This window comes from Gopherus flavomarginatus, chromosome 6 (assembly GCF_025201925.1).
Source record: "Gopherus flavomarginatus isolate rGopFla2 chromosome 6, rGopFla2.mat.asm, whole genome shotgun sequence".
In the NCBI taxonomy this organism is placed as follows: Eukaryota; Metazoa; Chordata; order Testudines; family Testudinidae; genus Gopherus; species Gopherus flavomarginatus.
In genome coordinates, this window is record NC_066622.1 from 112,685,223 (window position 1) to 112,712,490 (window position 27,268).

At 42.9% G+C, this 27,268-nt stretch overlaps 1 protein-coding gene across 26 annotated transcripts in view; it reads right to left on the reverse strand.

The window, feature by feature from the left end:
• The window catches only part of JAKMIP3 (Janus kinase and microtubule interacting protein 3), a 187,792-nt gene that overhangs the window by 141,601 nt on the left and 18,923 nt on the right, over positions 1-27,268 (reverse strand). For 23 of the 26 annotated variants that reach the window (XM_050959345.1, XM_050959364.1, XM_050959363.1 and 20 more), the window contains exon 2: positions 7,157-7,318. The exons of the other annotated variants lie outside the window; for them this stretch is intronic. The gene's annotated coding sequence lies outside the window, so the exon portion shown is untranslated. The remainder of the gene's footprint in view (positions 1-7,156; positions 7,319-27,268) is intronic. 26 annotated transcript variants of the gene reach the window in all.

The window sequence follows — 27,268 nt, forward strand, 5'->3', positions numbered from 1 at the left end:
AAGATGTATGGAAGTCCATTTGAGTGTCTGTAGTTAATAGTTGTTTTCTTGAATAAGCACCTTTTGTTCATGAAGAAATGTGATTTCATATGTCACGAGAACCCCCGGTGCCTTAAAAAAATGCCTGGACCATGGAGAGGTGGGCACAGTGGCGTTGTTTTAGGGAAATGATATTAGCTCTAGGTTTTTTGGAAATACCTAAGAAATATTAGTAGGTGAAGATCAGATGGAAATGGCCTAATCAGGGCAACATTAAGTATGTAACACCCCAACCCCTCAACCCCTGAAAGTTCTGATTGGGGATGGAAGAGAAAGGAAATAAATTTGCCATGCCCATTTCCTGGGTAGATCTGCGTAAGCATTATTAACATAATGATACATGGTAGTCATTTTCCTCTGATGAAAGTCCAGCCAAAGTTTTTGTGTCGGATTAGTACAATTTCAGCAACAGCTTGAATAGAGACATGCTCAATCCTGAATGACCTGGATTTTACTCAAAAGATTAATCCCCCAGAGATAGTTCAGATTAACCCTTCCTGGTCAGACTGTTAATGAAACCATGAGCATAATCTTAATTCTTATAACAAATTCTTTATATATTTATTCTGTGCATGAATTTCCAACATAGAACAAATGTTGCTTTTTATGTAACTCAGATGGAGGTATAGCCTACATAGTTACTCATTCTAATCAACACAGAATCAAGAAATGGAAAATATTAAGAGAATTTTGCATATACTATACAAATAAATTAAATGCAAGTGGAAGATGTGGTGGTTATTGCCACATTTGAAGAATGTACAGAAAAACAGATTCTGAGACTGAAAATATAACATTACTTAAACTTTTCAGCAATTTCAATATGCCCTTCCCTCAGAACAGTAAAAAGGAAGGAAATGCAATTGATTCTTTCATTTACATTAGATTAATTCAGAGCAGACTGTGTCTCCGACTCTAATTCCATCTGTTTAACTTTATGTCAGCCTGTTGTCTTGAACACAAACAAACTGTTCTAGCAACGACATCCATTTTACTGTGGAATTCGTGCCTGTATAATTAACTATAATCAACTTTAACACAGATGGCATTAGATGATCGAAAAGCTCTTTATGAAATTGTTCTTAAGCATGTTATTAACAGGCCTAAATAACTATTTAAATTTACCTCCCCAACCCCTTTCAGCATGAACACACAACACAGCTGAATTTCAGAACACTGAAGATAGGATTTAGCAGAACATTGTCTATAAAATTTCAGTACTTTGGATTTATTCAATTTATGAAAGAGCTTATAAATAATGATCTCCTTAGTGTGGCTAAAAAAGCATTTGCTTTTAGATCTATTCAATAATAATAATAATACTTTCCCAAATGACTCATCCTGAAAACTGGACATTGAAGAACTGGATGGCTCAGGGGAGTGTTACTGGCAATAATTTTTTTGCTGAAATTGGGAGTGAGTGAAAGCCATTGCTGTTTGACAGATTTTGGGGTATGCTCAGTCCACTTCTTAGTAGACAAATACTAGCATCACAGTTTTCACACTTGAAAGTCTCAGAAGAAAGGCCAAGAATTTGAATGGACATAGAGAGTGAACTAACCTTCCAATCCCTAAAGTAGATATAAATTGCTAAAGTCTTTACCCACCTGTGAATGAAAAGCCACACACTCAGGCAAAAACTCTTCCTCTTGGGGCTTGGTTTATTAATAAAAATCTTATTCCAAAGTAACAGGCCATGCATCTAAATAGTCCCCTACCTAAATCATCTCTGTATGATTGTCTATGGCCTTCTTCTCTCTAGCTCTGACTATCCAAAACCCTAGCTCTTTTCTCTACACTGCTATTCTCATGTTCTCTCTATCAGTGTGTCTAATAAACCACATCTGTCCCAGTCAGACAGCAGTAATCTTCCTGCTGCTCCTAAGCAGGGTTCCAGCCAGGGCCGGCTCTAGGCACCAGCAAAACAAGCATGTGCCTGGGGTGGCACATTTTCAAGGGTGGCATTCTGGCCATCTTTTTTTTTTTACTTCCGGTGGCAAAAGCCTGGAGCTGGCCCTGGCAGCTGCAGTGCATCTGCATGGGGCATGCCCTGGGGCTGCTGTGGTTTGCACCGTGAGGGAGCAGCGCTGCATCTTGTGGCTGGGCCAGGCAGGATCTGAGTGGGGGATACTTGGGCTGTGAGCTGCCCCATGGGGCCTACGGAGCCTCCGGCAGGTGCTGCAGTGAGGCTGCCCCCCAGTGCCACAGCTAGGGCTGGGCAGAGTGGCCTGAGCTGCTCAGGGACTGTGGCAGGGCGACCAGAAGCAGCAGCAGCAGCGGGGCCATAGAGTGAAGGTGCTGCTGTGCAGGGCCCGCGTCTCGCTTTCTGGGGCGCCACTCCCTCTGGGGCTTCTCAGCCCCATGCCAGCCTGGTCCCCCGATTCTGCCCTCCTGGGTCCCGGATGGTCCTGGAGGCGGGAGCCCTGGCTGGAAGGACCCTGGGCTGGGACGCGGCCCGGGAGCCCTGCAGCTTACCCTGACCCTGCCAGCGCTGGACCAGCTAGAGGCAAGGGGGCAACGGGTGGAGTCAGCACTGGTGTGGGGGAGCCCAGGGCTGGGGCGGCAGGGTGTGCGGTGGGGAGAGAGAGCCCAGGGCTCAGGCAGCGGGGGATTTGTGGGGGGAAGAGAGAGCCCAGGGCTGGGGAGGCAAGGGGTGTGGGGGGGAGAAGAGAGAGCCCAGAGCTGGAGTGGCAAGAGGTGTTGGGGGGAAGAGATAGCCCAGGGCTGGGGCGGCAGGGGGTGCGGGGGGGAGAGAGAGCCCAGGGCTGGGGCGGCAGGGGGTGCGGGGGGGAGAGAGAGCCCAGGGCTCGGGTGGCAGGGGGTGCGGGGGGGAGAGAGAGCCCAGGGCTCAGGCAGCGGGGGATTTGTGGGGGGGAAGAGAGAGCCCAGGGCTGGGGAGGCAGGGGGTGTGGGGGGGGGGGAAGAGAGAGCCCAGGGCTGGAGTGGCAGGAGGTGTGGGGGGGAAGAGAGAGCCCAGGGCTGGGGTGGCAGGGGGTGCGGGTGGCGGGTAAGAGCCCAGGGATGGGGTGGGGGCGGGCAGCCAAAATTTTTTTTGTTTGGGGCGGCAAAAAACCTAGAGCTGGCCCTGGTTCCAGCAACTGCTAAGAGGCTGGGAAAACAAAAAGGACCCTTCTCCTCTGTTCCAGTGAACTTTCCAATTCAGGAATGAAGCATATTGATGGAACTATATGAGGAAGCCTACATTGCTCCTGCCTGTGCAACAAAATACACTTGCTTTGGGTTTAAAGGATTACAAACTCCAGAGCTATTAATCTGCTACTTTGAGTGAGTGTGAAAAGATAGTTAAATACCATCTTAATTTTTTTTCAAGCCTTGTATTATTGCATAATGTACAAAATCAACTTTACATCCCTCCACAATACCAACAGCAGGTTCTTTTTTATATTCAGTGCTTAGTTCAGAGTCAAGACTCATAATATAGTTGTTCATTTACCAAGCTCATGGTTTCTTTCAATGGTCAACATTCAAACTTCTGCAATTTCTCATGAACATGTAAATGGAAGTGTTATGAAAATATTAGTATAAAAACTTTGTTTTTTTATTTTAAAGTGAGGCAGAAACAAAACAAAACCAGTAGAACTATACTGTATTTCCCTGTAAAAAATAATTTAATGGTCTTCAATTATTCCAGCATAGTTGTGCTTGACGTCACCCTTTCAACCAAGAACACTTTATAAACACTGCAATTCTACTTTGAGCCCCATTTATAACAATCAGAAAATGTATCACGATCAGGGGATGGCATCAGCTCACACAACTGGGAGCAACTGGGAGCTCATAAATCAAGATTAAATATCTGCATTTAACTGTACTCCAGCAAAGCGCTTTGCTGATGCATCTCTGTTGTGTACGTAATTCCATTTTATAATGTGATAAAACTGAGCGATAGAGTTTGGGATGGATTTTAAACTGGATGAGAAAAAGGTGGTTAGGCAGATGAACATATCAAGACCCAAACTAACTTCAGATGATTTCATCTGCCTTCTAATCAACTCAACCTCATAAATAATATTTGCTTAAAGCCAGTATATCAATAGTTGACCTTCAGTTAACAAAATACAACTGATTTTTGGCATAGGAAGTGAATAATGAGCCCAGTCCATCATCAGCGAGGTTAATGAACATTGGAAATGAAGCAGGAATCACTAGGTGAACTTCTGTGGCCTCTGCTATGCAGGAGATCAGACTAGATGATCCTAATGGTCCCATCTGGCCTTAAAATCTATGACTCTTTCCCTTGTCATTCAAAGATCTCAGACAGTATAAATATTTTTTTAAAACCATATCATAACTTTAAAAAGCCTGGAAAATAGATCATAAACCAACAGAATTTGGAACATTTGACAGATAAATAGACGTTAGATAGCAGAAGCACAATAGACTATATCAAGAGGATCATTTATACATACTGTTACAGAGTATTTAAACAGCAGCTTTACAACAGGCAGAAGTAAACAACCTGCAGTTTTCATATACATGTCTGTGGGGTTAATAACTTGTCCATAAAACCTTACCAGGAAGCTGGGGATGAAATGTCAAAAGGAATAACAGAGATGCACACAGTTCAGTAAAGGCAATTCTTGTTATCACTAGGTCGGATCCATGAGCTACTCATACTATTCTTTTAAGACAAACTGGGAAGGTGATGACAACTCAAAGGGTTTTGTCATTTCAAAGGAAATAAAGCCTGGAGAGAAAATACCTGAGCAAGGAAAGATGAACGATAGTGATACAGCATATAGTCACCACAACAGACGAAAATAAGCATGTTATTATTGTCAACAGTTTCAGAAGCCAAGAATAAGATATGATGGCCATCCTATATATCATAAGCAATTCAAAGTCATATCAACAACTTCTCCTGAGCACCGTGTACCTTAGGATCTACCAGCATCCTCAATGGTACTGAGCAGAAATCAACAGTAAAACTTACATTTATTACATTTTATAAAAACAAGTTTAGTTATCATAAGGCACTATTATAGACATTACATGTGAGTAAAAAGTTATGTTATTATTACCCTAGGAAATGAAGATGAAGAATTAAGATGTTTTACAAGTGGATAGACGGATCAGGAGCAAAGCCACATGAGAAGCGACTAAGCAAACTGGTATAAATCCCATAGGTTTTGCAGAAATACTGAAAGATCTCTACATTATAGGTTCAGGTATGCGGAGATTCTGATATGTCATTATGTCTAATTGCTAATTTAAGTGACTAGCTACTGATATCGGACCAGTTCCTGCCCTAGAGATTAACACACCAAAATGAGAATAGGTAGGAAAAAAACTGTGGCTTTCAAATCATTGGCACATAGATTGCTGAGCATGATTTCTGTCTTGGTCTCTCAAAGTTCAAGATTGGCTCACTACATTAATTGATTAACCCTCCATCAAGGTTTCACATATTTCATTTATGAATTATACCTAGTTACTTCTGCTTTATAACCCGGCTAATAATTAAACAATGACACTGATTTTCTGAACACTTACATATACGTTTTCATGATAGCATACAAGGGTCTGACCAAAAAAACTTCATTAAAACCTTTTTCTCCCTGTCGCTAAACACATTAGATAACATTTTCAGTAGCACTTTAGTGACTTGGGAGCCTAAGTCTCATTGACAATGAACTGTGGCACCGAGTGGCTAAGTACCTCACCCAAGGTCACACAGGTAGCGTGCGGTAGAACTAGAAATATAACCCAGGTTGTCTGGCTCCCAGTTCCATACTCACAATACAATACTTCTTCCTGAGAGTAATGCCTCTGCATTTCATCAAGGTGTTGTGTACAAATCCCAAACTGGACATAGAAAGGGGAGCATTATAGTATTATACGTTCTCGTCGCTAACAGAAAAGAGCAGCCATAGAAAAAAGAATCACTGCCAATATTTACAGCTGAGACTAAACTTCACATCACAAGCAATGATATGCCAGGCAAACTGTTACTTTTTGAATACTTATAAACCATACTAAGGATATAGAAAACTTCATCAATAGTTAGTTTATTACAATGTGCTACTACATTTTCACTGGAAAGGTTACAAATACATAGAACACCTATGCCTGTTATATATATTTCACATTATGACAAAGATTTAATAGAAACCTGAAGGCATTCTTTTTAGTATCATAAAACAGAAAATACTTTTTACAACTTCCTGGACTCCATTCAGGATGGCTAATATAGGAATCAAATGCAACGTTATATACTACAACTGTGGCGTACTGAATGTTTATTTAACAATACATATTAGAGTTGTCCTAATTTTCTCTCTCTCTGGGGGGGGGTGTGTAGGAAAAGCTGCTGAATTTGCTTCACTGTTATTCATGGAGGTCATATTCTTAGGTAACCAATCACACATCATGAATAATAAATACTGAACAGAAGTAGACACAATCAAAGCAAAGAGCTCACAACCAGGCTGAAATTTGTTTGCATAAACTATTTTGTAAAACCCTTTAAATAGTGAATACTCTATATAAATCAGAATCTGCAAACAATTTGTGAATGGGGGGGAAATGAGCTAGTTTTGTTGGATAACTTATTGTCAACACATAATTTAACCACCACTAATGCATATGTTCAGCTAATGGTCCATTTGTGAAAGAACAAGGGGGGTGAATTAGTTGGAGGCAGTGATGTGACTTTGAACTGCAGTGTTCCTTTGCAGTGTGATTCAAAGCTCATTGAGGTCCTCATCTTTCCACTAACTTCAGGGGCTTTGAATTAGCCACTATGCCTTAAGGCCTGAGTGAACTCCCATCCAAGTCAATGGGAGACTTTTGAGTATAATAGGATTTGGATCAGACCATTAATATGTCTATTAGTAGGCCAAAAGGAAAATTCCTCAGGAGCCTTAGCTGAATAGCCAAAGTTTGCATCTTCAAAAACAGAATGTATTTAGAGCTGTAAAAGTATAAGCTAATACCAGTGCTTTTGTGTACTGGGAAATATTGGGCTCCATTAAGGCTCTTAGGCTATGTCTACCATGGTAAGTCAACCTATGTTACACAACTCCAGCTACCTGAACAACATAGCTAGAGCTGATGTACCTTACGTCAAGTTACTGCGGAGGTCAATGGGACTTACCTTACTCTTCTCGTCGGGGGTAGAGTACGAGGGTCGGCTGGAAAGCGATCTGTTGTTGATCTGGCAGGTCTTTACTAGATCCACTAAATCATCCGCCAGTGGACCAGTCTCAAAGCGTCATCCCTGCTGTAGTGTAGACCTGCCCTTGCAACCAGAGCTGCACTGGGGGAAGGGAAAGGAAAAGGAGGTGCATTGCCTGAGTGCCAGTGGCTGGAGGCATTATGCTTGCATAGAGCAGAAGAATGGCTCCCAAGGATTTTGCTAGTATGCAGGAGTAGAGGTGGGAACACAGCTGTGACTACAACCTCTGTGACTACAACCTTCCCAGATGTGCCCCTGTTGGAGTTCACGCTGCTAGCAGTACTATATTGGTGCCTGCTACCCACCTTGTTCTCACTCAGGGATTTATGGCTGTAACTCACTAACAATGCCCCCCCCAGCTGCCTTTTCACCCCCCCTCACTTCCATTCCTCCCTATGACTGGAGGGGTATTAATGGGCCACTTCTCCTTAACTGGTCCCTTGAAATGTGTTAACTACTCGTTCTAAGCCATCTGTTCAAACTTGTGTTTAGCAGTGACACTCAAAAGCAGCAAAGAATCCTGTGGCACCTTATAGACTAACAGACATTTTGGAGCATGAGCTTTCGTGGGTCCGACGAAGTGGGTATTCACCCACAAAAGCTCGTGCTCCAAAACGTCTGTTAGTCTATAATGTGCCACAGGATTCTTTACTGCTTTTACAGATCCAACTAACATGGCTACCGCTCTGCTACAGTGACACTCAAGTTTCCCAGACCTAAAGAAAAGCTATAAGTAAGCTTGAAAGTTTGTCTCTCACACCAACAGAAGTTGGTCCAATAAAAGATATTATCTCACTCACCTTGATTCTTTATTATATGTCATTCAAATGTAAAACATATTCTTAAATTCTAGAAATAAAATAAACAAAAAAGAGAGGCATTTGGGACAGAGCTTGGTAGCATGGATATGAACACTGAAGTATGAACTTGTTCTGAAAAAACAGTGTTATCAAACTGGGCGTAATCCACTGCCTGCGATGGGTTGCACAAAGTGCTTATGCAGCAAATCAGTTATGCTTCTATTAATGTTGATTGCATTTCAATAGTAAATGTTTTCCTTAGGATTTCCAGAGTACACAAAAACACTTTCCTTTATCACCAAACATGCATTAGCCTTCTGCACAAGGGCTGTAAAGGCTAAAATTAATCTGTTTCTTATTTAGAGAGCCAGACATTGTATACAAATGGTTGCTGTGCTTTGAAAAATGTAAAGCACTATGAAAGGGCTAAGTATCTATTATGCTAAAGAAGATCATATAAGATGTGCTTTTTCCAGAAGATCTGAAGTTTTCTTACAGGGTTGCAGGTTGTGTATTGTGATAGTAGTTTAAATATACACACTAATCCATGTTTGGCCAATACTCGGCCATATGCCAATAAATAGCTGCGCATTTAAAACAGTCATCTGGATTAGTAATATTCAGTCACAGAGCATAACTGAGGAATTGTTTAAAAGAAGGAAAGCATAGTCCTGTAAACAAAGGGACTGATCCAAAGCCCAATGTAGTCAACAGAAAAAGTCTTATTGATTCCAATGGAATTTTGAGCCCATCCTTCCTATAATCCCATATTATATAAATTGAATAAGTAAAGGCCCACATTTACTGCTCCCTTATTTCACTTCAAAATCTCAGTATTTGCATAAAATATGAATGCGCTGTCCCTTTCATTTGGTTAGGTTTCTTAATGTGTGTTTTTATCCATAAAGAAAAGATTTTTTTTTAAAGGTAGATGATAAACCTCCTCCAAGAGACAAAGCAGAGAGGCTGATAGCTCTTGCTGTGATGGAGCTGATATTGTCAGTAGCGAAAAGCTTCAACAAAAAATGAGAAAAATGCTTAAAGCAAATAAAAAAGAAGAAGAAGAAATGCTCAGTGAGGTATGAAACAGAGCCTTCTTATGTCAGAGGCACATAACTGAAGTTATTGTTAGGCTGGGGATATGTAGATGCATTGTTTTGTCACTACTGACCTTGCCAGGGTAATTTTTATTCTGTGTAGGTGGCTGTGCAATATCCAGACCTAGAGAGCTGAACATTTTAAAGCTATAATCTGATTTTTTTAAAAGCTGATCTGATTTTGGAGCTGCTTCATCCTTTCCAGTCAATTTGCTGATATTCAGATACCAACTTCTGTGCAATTTCATGCAGCAGAGCAATAAGCAGGTTTAACACTTCCTGTCCATAACACAGAAACCAATCTAAAAACCCATGTTTAAAACATTCTAAGTTTTCAAAAGGAACAAAAAGACTATGTCTCAGGGCAATTTTAACTCATTTTTAACATTGTGGTCTCACAAATTTCCAAATGAAATGATCCCTTTTTTGAGGCGTGTTTTGTTTAATGCTTTCATTAAGCCAAGGACTAGCAAGAGACAGAGTTGGGGGTTGAAGGGTGAGTTTCCAGATGGAAACACACTCACCACTCTCCAGGCTTAACAGCTCTAACCACCTGGGAAGTGGAGCAAACAAACCAAACCCAAAGTTGCTAAATTTTCACCTTGAGCAACAATATAAGAGTCAAGAGGAAGAACAAATAAAAACCAAGAAACTAGACCACTACAGACTGCTGTCTAGAACTATTACACAGAAGATTAACCAGGAAGAAGAAGTGGATGAGGCTTTTTTTAAACAACTAACAAAATCACCCAAAGCACAGGAGTTGGCGGTGGTTGGGAACTTCAATTGCCCACACATCTGCTGGGAAAACAATACAGCAGGGCACAGATTACCCAACAAGTTCTTGGAATGTATTGGAGACAATTTTTTAGTTCAGAAGGTGGAGAAAACTACTAGGGGGGAGGGCTGGTCTAGATTTGATTTTGACAAATAGTGAGGAACTGGTTGAGAATTTGAAAGTGGAAGACAGCTGAGGTGAAAGTGATCATGAAATGGTAAGAGCTCAGGATTCTAATGAATGGTAGGAGGGAATACAACACAATAAAGATAATGGATTAAGAAGGCAGACTTTAGAAAGCTCAGGGAATTGGTAGGTAAGATCCCATGGGAAGCAAGTCTAAGGGGAAAAACAGTTCAAGAGAGTTGGCAGGTTTTCAAAGACATTATAAAGGCACAAGAGCAAACTATCCCACAGCATAGGAAAGACAGGAAGTATGGAAAGAGACCACCCTGGCTTACCCAGGAGATCTTCAATGATCTGAAAATCAGAAATGAGTCCTACAAAAAGTGGAAACTAGGTCATATTACAAAGGATGAATATAAACAAATAACACAAGTAGATAGGGACAAAATTAAAAAGGCCAAGGCACAAAACATTAAACTAGCTAGAGACATAAAGGGTAACAAGAAATAATTGATGAAGATATTGATCAAGAACCTCAGAAGCAAGAGGAAGACCAAGAACAGGGTAGGCTCATTATTCAATGAAGGGGCAAAAACAATAACAAAAAATGTGGAAATGGCAGAAGTGTTAAATGACTTTTTTGTTTCAGTTTTCACCAAGGAGGTTAATAACGATCGTATGTCTAATATAGTGAATGCCAGTGAAAATGAGGTAGGATCAGAGACTAAAATAGGGAAAGAACAAGTTAAAAATTACTAAAACTAGTTAGCTGTCTTTAAGTCACTAGGGCCTGATGAAATACATCCTAGAATACCCAAGGACCTGACTGAGGAGACATCTGAGCCATTAGCAATTATCTTAGAAAATAATGGAAGACAGGAGAGATTCCAGAGGACTGGAAAAGGGAAAATATAGAGCCCATCTATAAGAAGGGAAATAAGGTCAACCCAAGGAATTGCAAACCAATCACCTTAACTTCAGTATCCAGAAAGATAATGGAGCAAATAATTAAGTAATCAATATGCAAACACCTGGAAAATAATAAGGTAATAAGAAACAATCAGCATGGATTTGTCAAGAACAAATCATATCAAACCAATCTAATAGCTTCCTTTGACAGAGTAACAAGCCTTGCAGATAGGGAGGAAGTGGTAGATGTGGTAAATCTTGATTTTAGTAAGGCTTTTGATACTGTCTTGCATGACCTTCTCATAATCAAACTAGGAAAATACAACCTAGATGGAGTTACTATGAGATAGGTGCATAACTGGTTGGAAAACTGTTCACAGAAAGTAGTTATCAGTGGTCCACAGACAAGCTGGAAGGACATATCAAGTGGGCTCCCACAGGATCAGTTCTGAGACCAGTTCTGTTCAATATCTTCAACAGTGATTTAAGTAATGGCACAGGGAGTACACTTACAAAGTTTGTGAATGATATGAAACTGGGAGGAATTGCAAGTGCTGTGGAGGTTAGACTTAAAATTCAAAATGATCTGGAGAAATGGTCTGAAGAAAATAGATGAAATTCAGTATGGACAAATGCAAAGTACTCCACTTAGGAAGGAACAATTAGTTGCACACATACAAATAGGAAATGACTGCCTAGGATGGAGTGCTGCAGAAAGGGATCTGGGGGTCATAGTGTACCACAAGCTAAACATGAGTCAAAAGTGCTCTAATCTAGATGTCACAAAAGCATGGACTGTTATAACAATGTCTGTATAAATGAGAATTGGGTGCAAATGTTGCACCGAATGCAGATGAAAAAAAGTCATTTCTAGCCCTATAAGTTCCCTGGGTCTCTGGAATCAAACAAGGGGCCCAAAGAACCCCCAAAATGAAAGCCTAATTTCTGAAGGATGGGCAAAACACCTGAATGGGGGCAGACACCATTTCAGTTAAACTCTCCAGTATCCTTCCATCTTACCTATTACTAAGCATCTTTAGCTCATTTTGACCTGAGTTCCTATCTCAGCAAAGCACCACAAAAGCAAGGATACCACATACTCCAGGTCCAATAAAAACTAGATGTAGTTCTGTATGTCAACAACATGCCAATGGCAACACAGACCAGATTATCTCATCATCTTCTTCAGCAGTCTCACATTCATGTTGAGCAGGAAAAGAGACAGATTAGAACCTTTTGTAGCCTTCATAGAAGTGCCTTCTGGGTAGATGAGCAATTAGCCAACACTAGAACACTCTCTCTGACAGGAATGAATTTAACTACTCAAGAGTGATCCCATCAACTCCTTCTAAAGGTCCCATCAATTCCAGCCAAAGACTACAAAGTCACATGACCAATTAAATTAAATGGTAGTGACAGATCAAAAAGAATATGCATGGACATCTGGCCTTTTTCCATTGGAAGGAGATGATTAGCTAGCACAACAGAGCAGTCACAGAGAAGGCCAGAAAACAGATTGTCAGGAAGCAGGCAAATCTGAGGGCATGTGCGTGTATATACACATATACACACACATATACACACACACACCCCAACCTAAAAATATTCTTTTACCTTAGCTACAATAATCTTTGCTATTCATATGGGGAGATAAAACACCACTGCATTTAGTTTGACTGTACTTGTATCTTCTGGGTTACCAGGAAAAAAAATCAGAGAATTTTTTGAAATCCTGCAATCAACTGCAACCTTTTTCTCTATCAGGGTCTTTAGAGATCAAAGGTCGGAAGACAATTTATGTATTCTCTCTACATTTCAGCTTAATTTTGTTATTATTGGAAAGTTCATACTATGCTTTATAATGTTTAGTATAAGTCAAAGTACTAGTCTATGCCACATAAAATTAATATTTAAATAAAGATATCAATTGAATAAAAAGAACTACATGATTGTAGTATGTTGGCCTCTTGCAGAAAATCAACTACATCTCAGAGAAGGAAGTTGCATATCAGCAATGCTGTCTCATGGAATTAAAAGAAAAACTGCACTACTTGCTAGATCTCAGTGTGTATGTGAATGAAAAACTATGGTTTTAAAGAAGTGCTTTTCATCTGAGTAAGGTCTAAGTGGCTGCAATAAAATAGACTTCCTGCTTTCTGCATAATTTAATTGAAGATACTCCCCGACTGCTGACTATTTCCATGTCATAATCAGGCTTGCCCTGATTGTCAAATTTTCCCACTTCCTTTTATATTTTCTGCAAATGTTTGTGCATCCTGGTACAAACAGCTTGCCAAGTCTGCCTCAACCTCTTCAACGGTTACTTATATTGCTCCTATGCATGACTCATAGAATATCAGAGTTAGAAGGGACCTCAGGAGATCATCTAGTCCAACCCCGTGCTCAAAGCAGGACTAATCCCCAGACAGATTTTTTCTCTAAATGGCCCCCTAAAGGATTGAACTCACAATGCAGGTTTTGGCAGGCCAATGCTCAAACCACTGAGCTATCTCCCACCAAATGTAATATGTAATACTACACTGCTACCCTATATAACGCGGTCATGGGGAGCCAAAAATCTCTACCACTTTATAAGTGAAACACCATTATATCGGGGTAGCGGTGGCAGGGCTGCAGCGGTGATTTAAAGAGCCCAGGACTCCGGCCGTGGGGAGCCCCAGGCCCTTTAAAGCGCTGCCCGAGTCCCGCTGCCGCAGTCCCAGGGTAGCAGCGGCAGGACTCCAGCGGTGATTTAAAGGGCCTGGGGCTCCCTGCAGCAACCCATGGCCCTTTAAATCGCCGGCCGAGCCCTGCTGCTGCAGACCCGGGGTACCAGCAGCAGGAATCTCCGATGGTGATTTAAAGAACTCCGGGCTCCGGCCGCTGCAGGGAGATCGGGCCCTTTAAATCACCAGCCCAGCCCCACTGCCACAGCCTTGGGGTAGCAGCAGCAGGCCTCTGGCGGTGACTTAAAGTGCCTGGGGCTCCCCACAGCAGCCGGATCCCCAGACCCTTTAAAGCGCTGCCCAAGCCCTGCTGCTGCAGCCCTGGGATAGTGGGGGCAGGGCTCCAGTGGTAATTTAAAGAGCCCAGGGCTCCCCACAGCAGCCGGAGTCCTGGACCCTTTAAAGCACCGCCAGAGCCCCGCTGCTACCACGCTATATGCAAACCTGTGTTATATCGGGTCACGTTATAGCAGGGTAGTGATGTATTATGCACTTAGGGCAAGACTACACGTGACTCTGTATAGCTGTGCTGTCACAAGAATGGCCCAGGGAAGGAAGTGGTAACAGAGTTGGAAGTAATCTGCAACAGCCATTTACAGGATGTTTATTTCTCCCTCGTGCCCCGCCCCCCCCCCCCCGCATCCTCACCTCCTGTTTCCATTGGCTCAGCTCATTAACCACCTCTCTCCATTCTCCTATGCTGGAATAAGTCAAGGCCCCATGCAGCCTGCTCTCTCCTCAAAGCACAGAATGATGATCAGGGACATCCGTGTAATGGAAGCTTTATGCCACTTAGTCCATTGCACAGGGTTGTAAAGGGAAAGAGCCCAATATAAAAGGGGAGCCATTTGCAGTACACAACATGTTTTATTTGTTTACAAAACCCAAGATCTATGCTACATATTCTTGAGTGACATCTACCAGCTCCTTATCTATTAACTATTTTCACATATTCAGACATCATATTTATAAATCACTCTTGTAACAGCAGATCCCCTTTAGACAGCATGTTGCACTTCACAAATCACTGTACAAACATGAACTAATTCTCATAAGCATCTGAGAGCCAGGTACGTATTATCTCCATTTTATAGACTGGAAATAGTCACAAAGGAGCTGTTCCTTGCCCAAAGTCTTACAACAAGCAATTGGCAGGTTTGGGATTAGAACGTCTATTTCGTAGCCCCTAATCTGATACCAATTCCTCTAGACCAGGGGTGGGCAACCTGAGCCTGAAAAGGAGCCAGAATTTACCAATGTACATTGCCAAAGAACCACAGTAATATGTCAGCATCCCCCCGACCCCGCTCTCAGCGCCTCCTACCCACTGGCAGAACGGCCGATCAGCTGTTTTGTGACGCGCAGAAGGTTTGGGGAGGGGGAGTGGAAAGAATGAGGGCATGGCAGGCTCAGGAGTAGGAGCAGGTCCTGTGGCAGAGTCAGGGGTTGAGCAGTGAGCCCCCCACCCCGGCACTTTGGAAAGTTGGCACCTGAAGCTCCAGCCCCGGAGTCGGTGCCTATACAAGGAGCTGCATATTAACTTTTGAACAGCCACACATGGCTCTAGGGCCACAGGTTTGCCACTCCTGCTCCAGACTACCCTGTCATTCATATGCATCATTGTGTGCCAGTTTTCTCTTTAACTGAGAGCACATATCAGATTGGTTCATTATTTTCACCCGCAATCATTCATTTGTTCCTCTGAACAGCAGGCAGCGGTCCATGTTGAAGGAGTGGACACTAAATTCCACTTGTGGAAGCAAAGTCTGGCTTGATTTCAGTGCACAAAAGAATTACTGCATATCCGGAAGAATTTGCTGAAGTTGTTAGTGTTCTAATTGATTCTTGGAGTGAATACATGGAGCCAAATCCTGCCCCCATGTTAGGAACTGCAACTCTCTTACTTCGAAAGAGCTTCATCCACTTACACATGTGTTGTATTTGACCCATTATCTCTTCTGAATAAAATCAACCAACTGAAAAGTTTCCAACCTATATTTCAGTCTTGCTAACATACCAACACATTTAGGGCCCTCTACTATCCTAGAACTATGCATGGAATTTGCAGTTACATTAATAATAGGTTTATGTGTAGATCAAAAATAGTATATTAGCTTTAGGCACAGGGCATACTCCATTATTTTAAAGCCACAGACATAAACACAGTAAGACCCACCCCTAGATTTATTACTACTTACATGAAAAAGGGATGTGTAACTGTATCATTAAAAATGCCTGGTCAAAAATTCCAAGAAGTCTTGACTGCCCAATTGTCGTTCTATAGAGTTTTTACAATAGAAAATCTTCTTATCTATGCGTAATTGCAAATTAGTTGCATTCATTCCAGATTGGAGAATTGATCTGTCTATTGTATGGCTCATAAGGAAATCTCCATCCCATCTTCTAATTTCCTTGACTGATTACTATACATTAAATACCCATTAATATCTTGGAGGATAGTTCATTTATATATTACTTTTCTGGTTGCTTTGTATGGAATGGCTCCAATCTGCAAAGGCCAAGTTTAAAGCTGCTTTGCCAGTTAATACTTAAGCACCTTAACAAATATGTTCTTAATAATGAAAACCAGCATCCATAGTGGAGAACAATGAACACTGTGTCCACCTTTTAAATGGTTTTAAGAATTATACCATAGCTAAGCCTCTTTTTAATTTTTTTTACCAGTAAAAGAAGCAATAGTTCAGAAAACCATTCACAATACATTTCTAAAACAGGTAAAGTACTGTGAATTGCCTCTCCCACTGGTGAGCATCTACATTCCAAGTAAATCCAGTAATGTCACACTAGCTTATATGAATAGCTGCTCACTAATGGTGTAAGGAGGTCACATTGTGGTCCTTGATGGAGTTCATCACCAACAGAGATAATCTTTAACCAACCCGCAGACCCAAATAATCCTAAACCATGATGCTGTGAAATTCTCATTCAGGTCTGAATTTCACAGGCTGGGTGCATATGTACTTAATTGGTTATTAAAGAAAGAGTAATATGATGAGAAATTGTCTTGGAGTAGGAAGCAAGCAGTAGGAATAAATGGCCAATTTGTGTGCAAAGAAATTAATAACAGAGAACTTCAAGGCTCAGCAGCAAGGGTGGTGGTGTATGAACTATTTATTGGTCACCTGGAAGAGAGAATGAATAGTAAGGTGTCAAAATTTGCTGGGAACACAGAATTATGTAGGCCAGAGAGGACTAGGTAGGAGTGTTAAACAAACACTAGTAAAAGAAACTCATTAGGCAATATGTAATTCTGTATTGACTAGTACAAGATAATATGCGTTAGAAGGCTCAATTTGACATAGTCCAAAACCATTGTGTGTAGGGTATCTGTAAACTTGTAGGGAAAAGAGCAAGCCATCATTGTGAACATCTGTTGGATATGCAGCCTAACAGATGAATAAGATGTTAACCTGTATTGAGCAGGAGATAGGAAATGAGAAGAAAAACATTATAATACCACAATAAAATAAATGTTACATACTCAATATTGCATGCTTCTGAAAGAACTATATTATAAATAGAACAATGGGGTGGGGAAAAGATAGGGGATATGATAGAGAAGGTGAAAAAAGATGGATGACAGAGGTATATAAATTAATAAGTGATGTACAGGTCAACAGAATATTCCCATTTACAAGAGCAAGATGCAATCTAATGACTCTAAAAGACAACACATTTTAAAAAGAGAAAAGAAAATTTTAAATGAAATGCATAATTAACCTAGCTATATCAATCCTTGTGCTTTAGGATATAAGCTAATCACCAACAGCAGGCTAGAATTAAATCCCTTCTTCACCCTTTCCCGCTCTCTCTCTCTGCCCCCAAAATAAATAATCTGGGAGAGTATTTCACAACAAGATGTATTACTGAAGTTTTCCTCTTCCCTATGCAGCATTTGCTGCTTTGAGAGACTATGTGCTAGATTAGTTAGACCAGGGGTCCCCAACATGGTGCCCTATCTCTAACACATGGCATTTCAGCTATGATGCCTCTGGATGATGCCGCTTGCCACCGACAAACAGTATCATCCAGAGGCATTGCCGCCGAAATGCCACCAAATTTCAGCAGCATTTTGGCGGATGCTCATCCGCTGCCATGATCCTCCGTGGCTCGTCATCTGGATGAAAGCAGAAGTACTTCCTCTTTGACAAAGAGCTAGGGTTGCTAGGTGTCTGGTTTTCAATAGGAATGCCTGGTCGAAAAGGGATCCTGGTGGTTCTGGTCAGCACCCTGGGCTGGACCATTAAAAGTCTGGTTGGCACCACAGCGCCTTCTGGAAGCAGAGGCATGTCCCACCTCCAACTCCTATGGGTAAGGGCAGCTAGGGTCTCTGCACGCTGTCCCCATGCCAAGCACCAGCTCTGCAGCTCCCATTGGCCAGGAAGTGTGGCAAATGGGAGATGCAGGGGCAGCGCCTGTGGACTGGACACTGCACAAAGCCACCTGGCCGCACCTCTGAGTAGGAGCTGGAGGCGGGATATGCTGCTGTTTCCAGGAGCTGCTTGAGGTAAGGACCGCCCGGAGCCTGCCCCCGATCCCCTTCCCATGCCCCAACACCCTTCCCCAGCCCTGATCCCCCTCCTGCCCTCCAAACCCTTCAATCCCAGCCTGGAGCACCTTTCTGCTCCCTAAAGCCCTCAGCCTCAGCTCGAAGTCCAGAGCCCACTCCTGCACCCCAAATCTCTCATCCCCAGCCCCACAGCACAGCCCATATACCCTCAGCCAGAGCCCTCACCCCCTCCTGCATCCCAACCAACTGCCTCAGCGCAGAGCCCCTTGCTGCATCCTGAACTCCTCATTTCTGGCCCCACCCTGGAGCCCATACCCTCAGCCAGAGCCCTCATCCACTCTCACACCCAACCCCTTGCCTCAGTCCGGTGAAAATGAGCAAGTGAGTGAGGGTGGGGAGAGCAAGCGATAGAAGGAGGGGGGATGGAGTGAGTGGGGTGGGGCCTTGGAAAAGGGGCAGGGTCTCAGAGGAGGGGCAGGGCAGGGGGCAGGGCAAGGGTGTTCCATTTTGTGCACGCAGAAAGTTGGCAACCCTACAAAGTTTTCAGATTGGTATGGCTATTGAGCTTCATTCCACTGTGCTTTGCTCTCCTGTTCCATAACAAGGAACTGAAATATTACACTCTGCTCTACTTCTTTAAAGACACTGGGCCTGATTCTCCACTGCCCTGCTCCTGATGCAGTCATTTACAGCACTGCAAACTGAGTGCAAAGTGGGAGTAAAATGCTACCATTCTGATTGGTAAACCCACTTTGCACTGGTGTAAATGTGTTCACAAGGTGCAGGACATCAGAGAAGCAGGCCCACTGCTCTCATCGCTGACAGGAATAGTCAGCGCATAGCCTGAGGCAGCATTATGTCTAAATGCTATCAAAACGCTATACAGTTTCTGTGGGTCCAATTTCAGTAACAACAACCAACAAAGCTGAAAGCACCTATTTTAGTTGTTGCTGTACATGGCTCCCAAGTGTTGTCAAGTGCAAACCAATAGTAAATAATTGATTAGAAAGAAAGCCTTGCTTTGAATGTACATTATATATATCCTTTGCATGTCAGGAACACTATATTCTATGGATCAATGTACTGTTGGCAACAGAATTTTCACAATCATTTTTGACCTTTGCCATTTTATGCTGAAGATAAAACATTTCAAAATCTAAACTCTAAGATGGCAAGAGGTCCTGCTGCTATGAACTGAACTAACAGTATTGAAGCAAGGCAAATATCTGAACTTTCAAATATAGCTCAGGCACCTCCTCTAAAATACCCGAGCTTTCCTTCCCCCTCTCATCCCCATTAGTGTGTGCTTTGACTACTGACCAAAGTTCTAAAAGATTTGTTGTTTGTGGTTTCTGTCATGGGTGATGGGTGAACCCCTGGCTTGGGGAGACTAGCTTCCCAGCCCTGCCCCTTCCACCCGAGGCCACACCCACTGGATCCCAGCCCCCACTGTGCCTCTGGCCCCTGCTCAGCGGCCCCAGCTCCCCCATCACTGTGGCTGCTGATCCCTGCCCAGCTCCCCCACTACTGTGGCCGCTGACCCCTGCCCCAGGCTAGTGCTCCCTGCATCCCCGGAGAGCCAGGCAGCATGGCCCCAGCACCCTCCCACCCCCTGCCCTGGAGTGCCAGAGAGCCAGGCAGCATGGCCTCAACCTCCCCAGGCCATGCTGCCTGTCCTGACCCCCGTCTGCCCTGCCCCTCAAGGCGCCCCCCGGCCAGAGCAGCCTCAGAGGACGAGCGGCATGATGTGGCCCTGGGAATGCACCGCAGCCTGCCTGCCCCAGTCTCTGGCACAAAGGAAACAGCAGACAGGATGGAGCCTAGAGGTGGACCATGGGCGGGGACATCAGGCTATTTGAGAAGGCAAAGCCTTCCTGTGCCTAAGATACCCGCCAGCCATGGTTTCTGTCACAGAATCTATGTCTTTGTAGTTCATAATTTCCTCAATGACATTTACCAAGAAAATATTTGCAGAGCTTGCAAGATCATTTTTTTCATAATAATAATTTGTAAGGCCTAGTCTCAATTGTCAAGCTGAACCCTGATTTCTCCAATATCATTGGTCACAGATTTTTCTTAAAACATAGCACTCTCCTACAAGGAAATAAGTCAGAATGTTAGGTTCACCTAGGCGCCATAGCTGGGTATTCACTTTCCTTCTCTATCAGGACTATCATTGTTTGATTTTTTTTTTAATCCTACTTCCACTCTTCACTGAACATTAACCACAGGCTTCCCTGCATGCATGGGTACAGATAATTGGCCCTTTCCATCACAAGTTAATATTAGTCTGTGGGCCTGCTGCTAGGTAATATTCAACAATAATATGTTCTATAATAGTATTCTGGAGTCCACCCACACTAAAATGAAAAGGCATTCTGTGACGGTCCTTACCTCTAGTGATGTCTCACATCAACCCCAGACTTGCATCATTTAAACAGTAGGGTCTAGAGTGAACATGCCACTATAGATTATCAATAGCAAAATCATATATTTTTAAGATTCATTAGTGGCTTCATACGTATTATTATTAATCTGTATCACAGTAGCCTCTCAAATCCCAACTGAGATTGAGGCCTCATTATGCTACACATTTTTCAAACACATAGTAAGAACAATCCCTACATTGAAGAATTTACAATCTAAGGCCCAAATTTAGGACAGAATCCCTATTCGGGACAGCATTTAAGCATGTGCTTAACTTTAAATTTAGGCTTAAGCGCCCTTGAAATAATTGAGTTCTTAAGTGTTGTGCTGAAAAGGGATGGTCTTAAGTGGGCCTGATTCTCATTTACATGATAGGTGCTTCCTATCACTTTGGCAGTGCAAAGTGGCATTAACATGTGTAACCCTTCTGCCAGGTGGAGCCAGCAGCAACGAGGGCCAAGTTCAATATCTAAGGGTTCCTTTCCATTGATACAACACAAAACCATCTCAAGCCCCCATCCAGTAACCTGGGAAAACTACACACTACCCCAGGCGACTCTGAGAGGCAATACTTCCCCACTTGCAAGCACAGACTCTGAGTGTAGCAATGAAGTTTTTAATAAAAGGAGGGAAGTAAGCAGGGCCGGCTCCAGTATTTTTGCCACCCCAAGCAGCAAAAAATAAAAAGTGAGGGACCTGCCACTGAATTGCCACTGAAGAGCCTGATGTGCCGCCCCTTTCTGTTGGCCGCCCCAAGGACCTACTTGCTGCGCTGGTGCCTGGAGCCAGCCCTGGAAGTAACTGGGTGTTAATTTGGTTAAAACACTGCAAACAGGGTTCATAAACAAACCATGAGCAAAAGACCCACCCCGAAATAAATTGGGCAGTGTCCTTTTCCCCTGAGGTTCTTAAGTCCAGCAACCCAAAAGTCCCTTTCAGGTGCCTGATCCTTATCTGCACCCCACTCACAGTTGCTGTCCTTGGTCAGTGCAGACCCAGAGTTCAGAGGTGCATCTGCAGAGTTCACCTCCAACCCTAGGTGGATGAGGCGGTAAAGAGGCACCTTACTCCCTCCGCTGCTTGAGCACTCACTCACCTCCCCTCTCCGCCAGCCGCCCTGCTGGCCACATGATGCACCTCTCCACCTCACCAGCCACTCATTCACCAGCCGTCAGTCACCTTCTGCTGAGACCTGCCTCTCTGCTGTGACCTCTGCACATCAGTCTCTTGGTAATTTTCAGCTCTTTGCAAGTTGTGCAGAAACACAGCTCCATCTCAAGTGATTTTTAGCTCTTAGCAGACAGGGCAGAAACACAGTCCTACCACAACATAGTTTCAGCTTGGATTGAGTATTTAAAATAACAAAGAGGCTCCTAATGAAGCCTATCTAGCTCTTTCTTTGATCAGTGGGGAGGAACAGGTTTAACCAGTCCAGAGAGGACCCTTGGGGAAGGATCACAGTCTCCTGAGTAGAACATCTGGCCCCACCTCTCTTACCTTCACATGGCTCTGGCATTTGAGCCCTGGCTTAACGAGGTTCTTTCAACTGAGGGTGACCCCCTTATTTGGGACAGGTTACGTACAGTCCTGCTTTCCTGTATTAATTACAGCATTGCTAACCGTATTTCACTACCCTTACATTCAGAACTTAAGCGATTTGTAACCCAACACCAGCCAAACTTGATTTCTTTGACACCTCTCTATCTGCTAAATATCTAAGCAGGGCAGGAGCAAACTGTATTTACGTAAACGCACCCAAAGTCTCTCCCCCTCCCAGCTAGCTGTCAAGGAAGCATTTATTCAGATCATGCTTACACATGAATTCAAATGTAATTTACACTAACGTTAAAGCCCTTTTATACTGACAGACTGATGTAAAACACCTGTAGTGGCCCAAGCATGTACTTAAGTGTTTTCCTGAATCCTAGTCCAGGGTGAGAGAAAGGAAATATTATCCCCATTTATAAAATGGGGCTTTGATGCACAGAGTGATAGAGAAATTCAGTGGCAGAGCCAGGAACTGAACTGGATATCTTGAGTCCGAGTCCAGTCTCATCCTCTCTTTGGCATTACAGACAGTTTTTTCATGGCATCGCTAGTTAATGAAGTCACCTTGTTTAAAGCAAAGATACTGCAGTTCCCCATCCCTTTTTATTTTAAATGGTTATTTTTCAGTTCTGTTCTTTCTGGCTTTTCCTTTTTATTCTTTAAATATCTAAGAAATTAAATGTAAAAAATCCCTGTGTTCGTGCAATGTTAATGTTACACAGTGATATAAATCACAAAAGCCAGAATATGCAAAAGGTTTGAAGGGCAATGTTAACTTAGCCACTTTGCAGGTATGCAGTATTTCCTCTTTCTGTTTTCTTTAGAAACTGTCAGGTCACGTATTGCTATGGTTTTCATTAAGGGCTTGATTCTGCTTCTATCTGAGTCAATGACAAAACTCCTATTGACTTAAGTGTATATCATAAAACGCATAGAATGTGCAGCACATATTGAATAAACTACACTGAATTAACATTACCATTGCAACCTTAATGACTTAACCCCCTAAGACTTAATTAATGCACATCCAACACAGTATAGGTGGGGCTGGCAGTGCTGCCTATTATTAAGGTTGCCCGATACTTCCCATTATAAGATCTGCTTTCAGATTCACAAGTTGAATTTTTTTAAAAATTCCAGTCTAAATGGTTCACCCATTTCTAAGAACAAGGGTAGAGAAAAATATGTTGCTTTGCCCATGTTAAAAATTCTGATAACCTTTTATTTGAACAATTCTAGCATCCTCATGATTTGGAGCAGGACTTCAAATTTGCCAGAGTTAGCCTTTGTATCAGGAATGCGCCTTTTGTTATTCCTGTGAAAATCCACCCAAATTTGGTCAATTTGAAAACAATTACAGTTCACACATGTTCAGGAGAGACCTCTTTGCTTTTAGCAACTAAAATCTCTGACGATTCAATCCTTACTGAGCATGGTCCATCCCCTCACAGCTTTCAAGCTGAGTGGATTGTGCATGTATGATTTCCACATAGTTACTGAGTATGATCCAGCCCCAAGCTATAGGGGCCAAGCCAGACCTTCACTGTAATGGCTGTTCCAGGCCAGAGTGGGGCCAAGCACTAGAACTGAGAGCAGGGATCCTGTCTCTCCTGTGCTCTCAGTGACATCCCTCCCCTGCCCTTTGCTGGCAGCAAGGAGGAGAAAGCCACCTGATTTGAATGAAGAGGAGACAAAGGCCAGACCAAAGGAGAGGGAAAGCGGTAGATTGGGACAAGAAGTCTAACGATTCTAGAACTGGAGGGCAAGAGAGAAACTGGGACTGGCTGGGCAAGAAAATCAGAACAGGCACCCAGGGTTCGGGGGAAGGGAAGCTGGCACTGGGCAGAAGGGGACCAGGTTGCCAGTGGGTGGAGGAGGGAAGGGATCCAGCTGGCCAGATGTGAGATCACACAAGGGAGGAGACTGGGATTAGGAACAATATGGGGGAAACAGGAACAAGGAGGAGGGGGAGAGGTTTGACAAGGAGCTTTGTATTGAGGGAGATACTGGGATAAAGAGCTTTGGAGAGGTGTGGGAGACTGAGACTGGGTAGGGAGAGTAGGACTGGGAGAGAAGAGAGACTGGTCACATAAGGAGCTGAGAGGAGGGAACTGGGAATACTGGCAAGGAGACTAGGACTGGGTGTGGGGAGAAGAGAGACTGGCAGTGGGAAGGGGAAGATTGGGACTAGACAGTGAGCCAGAGGGGCAGACTAGGACTAGCTGGGCAAGGAGATTGGGACTGGGAGACCAGGACGGAGTAGAGGAGAAGGGAACCAGGATAAGGAGCTAGGAGTGGGAAAGAGACATGTTATGGAGACAGGTTGGAGAGGCAAGGGCAGAATGGCTCAAGCTTGGGGGAAATGGTCAGAAGAGTCTTTGTCCACTAGATCACACTCCCCTCCAGAGCATGGAAAGGCACCCAAGATTCCTGAGACATACTCCTTTGCTGTCAGCAAATATCTATGAAAAGCAATTTCAAAATATGTCCCCCATTCCTCTCTAGTGCAGGTCCACACTGAGGATGACGACCTATTACTATCAGTGATTATATTATCTCCAGGCGCAGAGGTCTATGCAGAGGAGCTAAAGGTTCCAACCCTGCTGATGACCCATGTGAATGTCAGCATGACAACATCTGAGGGAATTGTCTGTTAATTCAGTTTGCTTTTTTAAAACTTCAAGAAACTACACACCAAAAAAACCCCAGAGAAACCTACTGTGCAACCTTAATTCTGGTATTTCCTATCTTTTGCATATTTGTCTTTTGCAACCTTAATCATGTTCTTTTAACAAAGTCTGAACATTATTAAGGTTGCAAAAGACAAGTGATCACCATTTAATTTAAAAGGTTGGCATTTTTCTTTTGAAATGATTCACCATGACAAATATTTCTTTATATCTAGCATAGGGTAGAGCTGCAGATCAACAAAAATGCTAGTTAAATTTCAAATGGTAACGGTCATATTTTAATTGTGATCAATAGGTGCTTGTAAATTATGGCTATGTTTAGACAGGAATAAAAAATCCGCAGTTGGCTCTGGCCAGCTGACTTGGGCTCATCGAGCTCAGGCTCTGAGGCTGGAAAATCATTGTGTAGATGTTTGAACTCAGACTGGAGTCTGCACTCTGGGACCCTGCAAGGGTGAAGGGTCCCAGAGCCTAGGCTCCACCCATGTTCAAATGTCCACACAGCAATTTTTAGCTCCACAGTCCAAGCCTCACAAGCCTGAGTCAGCTGACCTGGGCCAGCTACAGCTGTGCCACAGGGCTTTTATCCCTGTGTAGACATACTCTGAATGTGTATAATTTCCTTACAGTAAGTATCTTAAACATGCTCTCTACCGAGTAATTTAACTCCCTCCTTCTGTCTTTTATACTCCGCTGGTTGAATGTTTGGTTCCTGAATTTATTACTCAAATGGATCCAAAAATACTTTTAATAAGCCAGTTCTTTGGATTTCAAACCCCATTCTGTAGGCTTAAGGAGATGGACAAGCTTCAGATAAGACAGGTCAAATGCTTATTTGAACTGCTACAGCATAACTTCAAGCACAAATATAGCTACTGCACCTGCAGATCCTGAAAACCTGCTCCAAAGGCTGGAGAAACCCCTAGGACAACTAGATTGAAACAAACACTTGTAGAGTTAAAGAAGGCATGGAGAGTTCATAGAACACTGAGGAAGTCAATTGTAAACCAAAAGCAGAACACAGGCACAGAACAGACAGTTCCTCTGGTACTAGCGAATTCCACCACTAGGGAAACTATTCATTTGACCCTTCAGTCTGGTTACTAGATCTGCTAAGAAAACAAAAAACATTTTTCCATTAACTATGTCTTCTGTCAAAATGTTTGTTTTGAAGGAAATGTTCTGATCAGTTCCTCTAATTACCCAGTCTGCCCAGTTGGCAAAGTACCCATTTTCCATCTGCAGCTGCCTCTTAGATAGGTTTTCCATCTTTAGGAACCATGTTATTCTGCACCAAGTCTCTAACTTATATATCAATCAATGGCTAGAATGGTACAGTATAAAATAAGCACAAATAAAAGAGTGTTCAATGTACCCAGGATCGGGTTGAGTAGCAATTTAATTTTTGATATTTCCAGTTGTAGCACTATATTCTGCCTTAGCAGAGGGATGAAGTCCATAAGTATGTTTATACTGCATTTAGACCTCACAGCTAGCCCATGCCAGCTTACTGGAATGGGTTAACTAGGGAAGTCCTTAGAGGTTTTTAAGGCCTGGCTGGGATGATTTAGTTTGGGTTGGTTCTGCTTTGAGCAGGGGGTTGGACTAGATGACCTCCTGAGGTCTCTTCCAACCCTAATGTTCTATGATTCTATGACTTGGGCTCACAGGGCTCAGGCTGTGGGGCTGTTTAATTGTGGTGTAGACATTCCAGCAGCTGCAGCCCAAGCTCTGGGACCCTGCCATCTCGCAAGGTCTACAGCCCAGGAGCCTGGTCATCTCCACTGCAATTAAACAGCACCATAGCCCGAGCCCCGCAAGCCCAAGTCAGCTGGTACAGGCTAGCAACAGGCTTTTAATTGCAGTGTAGACATACCCTAGGAGCCAGCTATCATGATTCAAACATTCCTCCTCCGTTTGCCTTAGAAGAGCTATGCACTCCAAAGCTCTGTTATACATAAAAATCAATGTGAAGTTATACAGACTGAATTAGCCTTATAATATTATTTGACAACCAGTTTGACAATAAGGTTTTAAAGAGAAAAGTAAGCTAACCTATAAAAAAATTACAGAAAAAACCTTTCCTCACCTTTGCTTTAATTTAAGAACGTAAGTATTTCCTTTCTTATCTAAACTCCAGCTATTGCACTTCAGCTCCAAAGGGTCTATGACTCAGCAGAGATTAGCTTTTATTTTTCAGATGGAACTTACCAAACTGTCACTACATCAAGGGGAGGATTTCTTTCCACGATCCATTTCTCTGCTGTCCTCTGAGACATTTTCACTAAACCCTCCCAATCCAGTTACACTATGACAACTGGGAAGAATTTCTTTCAGAAAAATAAAATGTAAGCCTGTTTGGAAAGAGTATTGTCTAAGAAATAATATTTTTCTAACAT